Source organism: Coptis chinensis, chromosome 7 (genome assembly GCF_015680905.1).
Source record: "Coptis chinensis isolate HL-2020 chromosome 7, ASM1568090v1, whole genome shotgun sequence".
Classification (NCBI taxonomy): domain Eukaryota; kingdom Viridiplantae; phylum Streptophyta; class Magnoliopsida; order Ranunculales; family Ranunculaceae; genus Coptis; species Coptis chinensis.
In genome coordinates, this window is record NC_141462.1 from 4,187,159 (window position 1) to 4,197,737 (window position 10,579).

General features: G+C 35.2%; 1 long non-coding RNA gene across 1 annotated transcript; it reads right to left on the minus strand.

Annotated features, from left to right (window-relative positions):
• Positions 1–7,702: 7,702 nt before the first annotated feature.
• LOC147485355 (uncharacterized) lies at positions 7,703–8,621 on the minus strand. The gene is made up of 3 exons (XR_015202622.1): positions 8,534–8,621; positions 8,254–8,395; positions 7,703–8,162 (listed from the first exon to the last, which is right to left on the minus strand). It is a non-coding gene; the product is annotated as an uncharacterized LOC147485355 (long non-coding RNA).
• Positions 8,622–10,579: the final 1,958 nt, after the last annotated feature.

Here is a 10,579-nt window from a genome sequence, read left to right on the forward strand (position 1 = left end):
GTGCAACTGCACGGAACTAACCTCAAAGAATAATTAACGAGAAATCAGAAACTTGATACAACTACATTGAACTAGTTAGCCTCAAAGAATAATTAACATAAAATCGGAAACTTTATGCAAATGCATTGAACTAACCTCAAAACATAGTTGTATTATATATAGGAAGAATATAATATCTCGACAAGTATAGTTTTGCATTTTAAGTAGTGTTCATTATAATTATTTTATTATGATTGGGAATGCCTTGCTATTTAAGTAGCTTGAATATCATCTTCGCCACATTGGGCATTCTCACAAAATTTCAATCAAACTTCTATTATAAAACATAACAACAAAAATAAATCAATGGGTTTTACCAAGGTTTGATGTTTTCTTTTGATAGAGAGTGGTGGAAGAAATTTGAACAAATGGTTTATATATTTTCCATATCTTATAGCTATGAATAGTTGCTAATATTTTTTAGAATAATTTAATATAACGACACCGGTTCGTAAGACTGGTTCGAAAGCTAGTTCCTTACTTAGTACGTGTGGACTTGTGGAGATGTGTCTTAATATGCAGTCATTTAAGCTGAACGTAAACTAACACATTAACATGCATCCATTTAGTTTGGATTACCCCACACCTCAGGGGAGGTCTCTACTTTTTGGTGACGTAGCGGAAACGATATTAAAAGTTTATTAGAACATTAAAGAGATAAATTGAAACATAAATTTATTGATAATATTGAAGAGTTGATTACAATTTTTGCCCATGAAACTATTTATATAGAAAACTCCATCAAATCATCTTATAAACATACTAAAACACTAAGAAACATTTTCCTAATTTATCTATATCATAATAGTAGTGGTGTCAAATGGGCTGGGCCGGGCTGGACCGACCCTCAAACAACGAAGCCCTCATGCTTTGAGGGTCGGGCCAGCCCTATCCTTATTTGCCTCCAGGGCCGAGTCGGGTCGGGCCAATGCTTAAATCTCGAAGCCTTTACCCGCCCCTCATCCCTCTCGAGAGGGCTTGAAGGGTCGGGCTTGAGGGCCAAATGTGAGGGTTGGATACTATGTTATACATTTGATTTACAAAATAAATTTATAAACATTAGTTAAAAATTATAAAATTGAATACACTTCACAATTAAACCTTCAAACTACTAAAAAAACGTGGTAAAGTTGTATTAGTCAATTAAGATCAACTAAATCCATTTCATAAAATATTATAATGAAATTATATGGTTGGCAAACTTAAGAGATAAACGTTCTTTTAAGTGATTTTTAGTGTATTAATGCTAAAATGAAATATATTGTATGAAGATTTATTAAAATATATGTGATAAATGTTGAGGGCCGGACTTAAAGGAGGGTTTAAGTTTCAAAGTCTAGGCCCTTACCCTCCCTTAAAAGGCTTGAGGGCCGGGTAGGCTCGCCCGGCCCACGAATGTGTGAGGGCCTCATTTTGAGGGCTTTTACGGCCCATGGGCTGGGTCGGGGTGGGCGGGTTGGGGGCTTGAGGGCCATTTTGACACCTCTACGATAATAGTAACCTTCTAAGACTACTAGAAGTCACAAACTAGACTTCTATACATTTCTAAATTCGCTAGGCTTAAAGAATAAAAACAAAAGTAATTTATTTTAAGTAAATTCAAATTTACTAAAAACAATTAGACAATAAACATAGGTTATATATTTTATGTACATCACTTGGGGACCCCAAGTTATTAGGAATGTTGGCACGCAAAAATAGGCGTGCATTACTACAGAAAAAGTCATATACCACTGTTTTTTAGAGTGGTAAAAGGCCTTTTGCTACTATTTCTAAACCGTGGTATTTGCTGGGGTGGTAAATACTTCTAGCAAAACCGTGGTATAAACTTATATCTATTAACCATTGTTTAGCTTAGAACTGTGATAATAAGTATTTCAAAACCGTGGTATATGACCATCATGAACTACTTGTATTTTCAGAAACTGTGGTATATAGTTTCCATATTTACCACAATTCTTCCAAAACCGTGGTATATAAAAAAAAATCCTGATAAAAAAAATATTCTAATCACATAATAAAACTTCAGAAAATAATTATGCATATCACATTCCACTTCATCACAAATTCAAAACACAATGGTCCACCACATGACTAATTTTAAACAATCTATTCCCAATCGAAAATTCAAATTTTAATCAATACAAATTTATTATAAAGAACCTCTAAACGAACATATTCCATCTTGTACGTTCTTCTGTATTCCAAATTATATTGCAACAAAGGAATAAATAAATAAATAAATAAATATATATATATATGTATATATATATGGCTAGGTGAACAACCAAAACCGAAACGACCATCAAACAGCCCAAATACAACCGTTAGATCATCTAAATCTAAATCAGAAATTAAAGGCCCAAATCTAAAGGTATCGAAATCATAATTACGAAGGGTTTCTTTCTCCTCCTCTCCTATTCCTCTCACCAGCACCGAAATTGTATTCTCCAAAATCAAATTCTCCATTGCAGCTCCTCCAAAATCAAATTCTCCAAATTCAACCCATTGCAGCTTCTCCAAAATTGAATTATCTAAATCCAACCCATTTTAACCTCCAAATTTAACCTATTTCAACCCAAATTGCGACTCTTATTAATGATGTTCTCGAACTTTCAAGAAGATGGAAGCCTCGAATTAGATTGTAGAACTTTCTCAAATTAGATCATGTAAAGTGACTGAAAAAGTTACTTCTCACCCAAGCTCAGCTGTGGAAAGCGGGCTAACATCGAAGCAGAGGAAGCTGAGGAGCTTCTAAGACCGCTAGCTGAGGAGAATTCATACACTAAAATGGAAGCTATAATGGTGTGTTCCTTATACACTAGCTGAGGAGAATTCATACAATTTTTATATCTGTGATGTAAACTTTACTATCTGATTATCAAGAAATAGGAAGCTATAGTGGTACTGGTGTGTTCCTTCCTTTGCAGCTTGGGATTGTCATCTCCCCATCCAGACTTTGTGGAAGAGTCTTTTCTCATGTCTGTGAAGGAATCTCTTTCTGAAGGAGGTCTCTTTGTCATTAACTTGGTCTCAAGGTCCACAGCTATAAGGGAGACGGTTGTTTCAAGAATTAAAACAATAAGAACAGATTTTGTTTAGCATCAATATTTACCCAGAGTAAATAGTAGGCATGTTTTGTAAAAAAAAATTGGGTGTTATAACTGTAGGAACCGTTATTTCATAATACAAATTTCTACAAACCGCGAAAACCCATGCGCAGCGGAATTAATGGGGTTCACGGTTTTGGATAGGAAACATACCTTTAGATCCGATTGTGATATCTCTGAGAATCCAATAGCTATGAAATCAAATCAACAATCAACCCCTTAATCTTTTATTGTATTCCTTTCAATAGATTGGACGTTGTGTGGGCAACGATCTACTAACCCCCTTCTTTCTCACAAAGCTAGATCCAATTTTGGATCTATCTTTCCTTGCCTCTCTTTTCAATCCAGTAAATAGTTAATTTCGGCCAGGAGAGAAGAGATTATATTTATAGGCTACAACAGGGACCATGAGGAGAAATTAGGGTTGGGCCTCCCGACGGGCTTGTGCCTCCCATGTTCGCCCAGAACACACAGCCTAAGTCCGTCAACAAATGACTTATTCCAATAAAGGTCATTGTTGGACTACCGCCCTAATCCCAAATTACGTGTCAGCATTTATGGGCTCCATATTATATGCTTGTTGATCTCCCCGTGTTTAAGATATTGAATGCCCGTTGATTAAGTCAAGTTACTGACAACTACATTAATCAACTTCTTATGTCCTTGAGTAGTACCACTCAACCTCATTGTCATGTCGGAATAAATCCGGCCACTTGCAGGGTTTACATGACAATCTTTTTGAGCTCCTCAAGGGGACATCATCAATCCGACTTCCTGCGGGCCACGAATTCCTTCTATAATCAACAACAGACCTTACATACAATGTCATTACCCAATCCATCTAGTTTGTTGATTCACAAATGAATCTCACTCATTGATGATTTAAAGTAATGTACAATGCACGTAAGTGCCCGTTATTATATCCGGATTAAGAGGACAAACATCCATAATAACAGAGGCGTTTGTTCTCTTATATAGTCAGTATAAAGAGAAACAACCTCACTTGGTCCTGTTCAATACACACAAAGTGTACTAGTGTAATCCTATAGTCAAGATAGACTAATACCAGATTATACTACAACCGTACCAATAGTTTGTCCAAATCCATCTAGGTTGTGAACGATTACTTATACTTTATAAGGTACTGATGATATGATCTTCTGTGTGTTCACACCATATCATCTACAACAAAAAGTATTAGATACATGTATATAACTAATAACATATATAATATGCATAGCATTTGCCCATATGATTCTCATTTAAAACATAAAGAATTAGAGTTAATACAAAAGTAATGCTTTTAGTATATAACCCTATCAATAACAACAGCTTGGCTACACATATCATTTGCAAAGATTGGGAACACTTCTATAAGTAGTCCCACCTAGCTCTTCTCCCATGCCGATGTATTAAATTGTCTGTTATCAGTCTAGTCAACATATTTCATTTGCATGCGATAGAGTGGGTGGTTGTTATTTGGACCATTTTGATGGTGCCAATCTCTCTCTGGCCCGACTATGCACCATAAGTATGATCGTATCCCTGGGATGATTCCTAGTTCATGCAAGGAAAAGACCTACTAGGGACACCTTTGTGACCATGAAGTTCATCCTAGAGGATCTTTTTAAGCATTCATCCTTGGTTGTTTAATGATATAAGGGCGTCAGTTTGCGTCTTCATGATTAGAGGTGCTTTGCCTGCAGATCTGCCAACACAATTGTGATCCGGCACCGTCGGAAATCGGGTCAGTAGTGACCTAGACTCAATTTGTTGGTTCCACCTCAGATTCGCCTTTTAGTTTAGTATCCATGCAGCTTCCCTTGGGAATCACATGGGTTAAATTCCCTTCCTCTCTCTCTCTGGCTTAAGCCAAAATAAACTAATTTTTCTTTTCAGACTTTCGGCGAAGAGAACATATACTACTTGGTCAAGGCGTAAGCTAGAGCAGGGCAGCTCTACTTACTTTATATTTTTAAAAGTGGTAGGTATTTACTTAGTGCGTAACTTATTTTCGTGTCTTCAACAACTTATATTGCCTTAAGCTTGAGGAAGATGTGAATGAGGTTCTTTTGCCCTTCCCATGGCCCTCTCATCAAATGAGGCTAGCTCACCGATGCTACTCTTCAACTTTAGAAGGCTGTTAAAGTTAATTCACACCGAGAGAGGGCAAACTATTCTTGATTCCATAAAGAAGATTGAGTGTTTGAAGTAGGACGCCGATGAGGCTAAGCTCACCTGATGCTACTCCTTGACTTCAAAAGTTGTTAAAGTTAACTCTCCCAAAAGGGCCAAATTGTTGTAGATGCCTCAAAGAAGATTAAATGTTCGAAGTAGGACGTCTTATGTCTAACTTACTGTAACTTGATTTTTGGTAGTCTTTGGGTCTTGGCGGCAATAAGAGAATTCAAGAATTCTGTTGTAAAATCTGTTTAATTTAAGGTCGTATTTTTTGTATAGTTATTGGCCTCCATATTTCTGAAGAAGCTTGGGGACTGCGTATCAGAGTCTCACCCAAAAGTTCTTTGCACGGCTTGTTATGTTGGTCACTTTGTCATACTATGGAAATTATATTTCAAACCTTTATGTAGTTCTTTCCACTTCTTGTTTCTACTCTTGGAGAAACCATTCTCAGAGGTTGGATTGGTTCAATGAATTGATTGTCAGAGTTTTACACAATGTGGCTTGAATTTTAGCTGTTAGAGTTTTATATAATTTTGGCTTGAATTTTATATAATGTGGCTGTCAGAGTTATATGTAAGAGGTTTAATTTTGGCTGGCTGTCAGAGTTTTAATTTTCAGTGAACTCTGTAAGACTAAAACTATGTAAGAGTTTTAATTTTGGCTGGCTGTCAGAGTTTTAATTTTCAGTGAACTCTGTAAATGAAACATTACGCTACTATCAGTGAATATAAGCGAAACATGCCAAAGAAGAATGCCAACTCTTTTTTTTTTTCCTACGATGTTACAACTTACAAGTCAAAATGAAAATAAAAATGATCCTACTTCATGGTCCTTGTATATGGTCCTTGTATAGTTATATCAACCTCCTCATCTTAACAGAAGACTAATTCCACCAAACACACCATGAACTTGATGAAGTTATTTAATCTTTGTCTGTAACCAATAGCTAGTATAGACCAATCAGTTCTTTAATTCTCGCAATTTAGCAGTGGTTCAGGCCTTCAAGGTGTTCTATCATCTTCAGTCTAAGAAAACTTCAATGACAACACTTTGCAGCAAATGCCTCCAGCTTGAGCAATGTGATGGAAACGAGCGACATCATCAAGGCCCATTTCTTGAGGACAACTAACGTAGAAATATGGCTCGAACTCATGAACGTTGCAGCAGACGCTATGCCCTAACAATATATAAAACAGAACACTTAAATTTTCCAACATTATCCAAAAATACATCTCTTTTACGTTCTCAATATCTCTGAACTGAATATCTAGTTTTCTTTTACTCATTTAAAAAAGACTCGACGTCATGTGATGTTAATTATTATCAATCTACTGTTGGAAATGAAAGTTAAAACCATTTACTCTAGACACAATCTGTAGACTTGATGATTCACTCAGATTGTCACAGGTTCCAAGTTTCACAATGATAGTAACTGTGCAACCTTTGTCGAGACCATCACTTTCAATCCAAATATGACTTTCCATGAGATTAAGAAACCTGATTTCATCCTAGAAATGTGAGATGATAATTTTACAAATTCAACAAAAGCCAATAACTAAAACGTAAATTTACAGAGTTGAGCTTGACTATCAGGGCCCAAACAAAAAACAAAAAAAAAATAAAAAAAAAATAAAAAATGGAATTATGCCATTAAAAAAATCAAGCTAGCAGAGTCTGTGCTATCGTTCATAGCTCAACAGCTCAAGCACCTACATTTCTCATTCCATTAGAATCTTGTAGTAAAACATATGCCACTAGATCAACAGACATCGGTGGCAATTTAAATTAAACCAAGAAGTGACCACAATGAAGTTTGACTTGGAAATATGAAGTTATCGGTTTTCTTTGTTCCTACTCATGAGTCGACTATAATAACCAGATTATTTATTTGTACCTCTTACAAAGAGCAAGTCCAAGTCCCAGTAGCATCATTAATCCGATTTGGTCCACTACTTAGATTGTGCAAATTTAGTAAAAAGATGTGGAATATCTTGTGGATTGATTCCGACCCGAAATCTTTAACCTGCAAATAAAAAAAATGTGACAATGTAAATTAACGTGCAACATAAAAAGAAACCAAACGTCTCAACAATTGCCGTTTCACCATGTTTATGAACATTAACTCCTGTAACATGTCTATCAGAAACACTTCATAGTATATTTGAAGTTCAAATTAGTATTCCTCACCACCCCGCCCTTCTTCTCTGTTATTCTTAAATTCGTCTATATCAATTATATTGTAGAATTTATTGAGTATATTTTTTTTTTCTTTTTTTGTATGGAGCAAGTATTAACAGTTTTATTGAACAACATAGTAATTTAGACTACTTAACACACAATAAATTCACATGCACCATTCACTGACCTGTATACGTAAATAGAAATGGTTGTCACTTGACACAGTAAAATTCAGGATCCCCCCAGTCTCTGAGGGATTCTGGTTTGGCAACAGAAGCTAGAACTTAAACATAGCCTTCCTTAGTGAACTTCACAGCATTACCAACAACATTCAATATTATCTGCATGATTTGTTTCTCATTTCCAACAGTACATACAGGTAAATCAGGTGACAACATTAGTGTAAGTGATAATTAATGAAGGTAAATCAGGTGACAACAACTTACCTCTTTAAAAACTCCATGAAGGTTGAAAGTTCTGCAATCTAATTCAAGGCTTCCATCTTCTTGAAAGTTCGAAAACATCATTCATAAGAGTCGCAATTTGGGTTAAAATGGGTTGAATTTGGAGGTTAAAATGGGTTGAATTTGGAGAATTCGATTTTGGAGAAGCTGCAATGGGTTGAATTTGGAGAATTCGATTTTGGAGGAGCTGCAATGGAGAATTCGATTTTGGAGAATTCAATTTCGGTGCTAGAGAGAGGAATAGGAGAGGAAACCTTTCGTAATTATGATTTCCATACCTTTAGATTTGGGCCTTTGATTTCTGATTTAGATTTGGATGATCTAACGGTTGTATTTGGGTTCTTCGATGGCTGTTTCGGTTTTGGCTGTTCACCTAGCCAAACCGTATATTATATATAATTTCACCATGAACATTCTCTTCTCATATCACCCGAGAACATTCAACCAAAAATAAGCAAAGTTTGATCACCTTATGAAATATAAAGTTGTGATTAAAAAAAATAAAGAAAAGTACAAGTAAAACAATTTAGAAATTGTATAAGTAACCACTTATGATACCTTGGTTCGTTAAGATTCTTGAAGTATGATTAGTTGGTTGTGACATATAATCTACCGAGATCACCAATGTTGCATACTCGTGAAAAAACATCATGTTAGTGTGAGTTGTTGTAAAACACTTTATCATGGACGGTTAACTAAATCCAGATGATGCTACTTGGTCATTGTTTCCTGTTTCAAGACCACACCAGCCAACCCACACATTCATTCTATCAAACACATTAAGAGCAAGACAAACGACAATTTAGAGAATAACCAACCAACTAAAGTGAATCATCACAAAGAAACAACACAGAGAGAAACTAAATCACCAATTTAGTATCGAACCCTCTCAAATTTAATTGGAAAGAACTCTAGTAATTAGATTTCCTCAAACGACAAACATAGATCAAACACAAAAAATTTCAAAGTGAAAATGAGAAATTCTAACTAATAGACTTTATACGCGTAATAAAAAAAAACACTTTGAATTTCAAAGTATAAACAAGAAATTCTTACCATATGAGAATGAAGAAAATAAAAAAAAACGAAACAAGCACAATCTTGTGATGCACAAAACGGAGAAGTTCACAACCTGATGAAGCACATACACTGATCTCTTCTCTTAAAGTTCGGGTTCAAGAAATTGGCCATAGAGTTAATGGAAGTTGCAGAAGAAAATTGAAAATTAGAGCGAGTGGATTTTTTTTTCTTCTCTGAGATATCTTCAATCCCCATGGTATTATAATTTATCGAAATATAAACCACTGTTTGTCAGGAAACTGTGGGATACTCATAACAGAAAAGTGGAAAATGAATGTGTCGTGGTATAAACTAACAAGATGCCACGGTTTTTGTAAATTAGTGGTATAAACTAAGATCCAAAAAAAAAATCAAATGACTATATATCGTGGTATACAAATATTAGGCACGGTTATTACAAAAATAATGGTATATAAACATGTACGTGGCATATGTCTTTATGTAGTAGTGGTGGGTGCCTAGCCTCCAGACTATGAGCTGCTTCCAACATCGGGGTTTCATATCACACTGAAATTGGTATTGCCCCGCCCAAAAAAAAATTAAATAAATAATAATAATAATAATAATAATAATAATAGAATTTCCTTGTTATCATCCCTTTGTTATCATCCCTGATTAAAATGCCATGTGACATCATTTTAGGGAATTGACATAAATATGTTGGATATCTTGTTGGACTAACTAACACTTTAAAATTAGTTGGATATATATCTAGCTTCTTGGACTTGGACTAAAACACTATGAAGAAATCCCTTTATGAAGGATGATGGCAGTTAACTAACAATTGGATTTCAGAATAATATAACGGCTGTAATTTGTTAATGATCACATTTCCTGATTTTTTATATGTACATCTACCACTACGTAGGGATGAGCCAGATGGTGAACTTGGACTTGTACATGCATGTTTTATCCAGAGGCGCACTAGGGACTGCATATTAGCTTTAATTCTGGAATCCACATATTTATATCCAAATTAAATCATGGCGAAACATGGTTATACGACTTGATTAAAAAAAAATAAACTATTAATCATTAGTTGTTAATTTAAACAAGTCTCCATCACCGTCCCTCTATAAATACCAACTTGATATTACATTCTCTTATAAGCTTACATTCTCTAGCTTGCATTACGAACACTAGCAAGATGCACGTGCTATGCACGCGATGTCAAACAAAACTGAAAGATTAGTGTAAACATAATTTGGGTGAGCACACTTACAATTGACATTATGCCTAAGCATACACACTGGCAGCTGTTTAAAATTTGAATTGAATGGAACTCCATGCCTATTTGATTTCCAGACATACGTAAGCAATAAACTTCTAAGTATAGCTCCAAATCACATGTACTTTAAGCCGCTCATCCTAGCAAGTGCACGTTGCAAACGACAAAGATAAAAGGCTAGTGCAGCAAAAGCATCTATGTAAAGTTATGCACTGAAACCAATATCCAAATCTTAGGTAAATAGGTAATATGCAACCGTAGGTATTGAATTGGAAGAATGGGACATACTCTCCAAA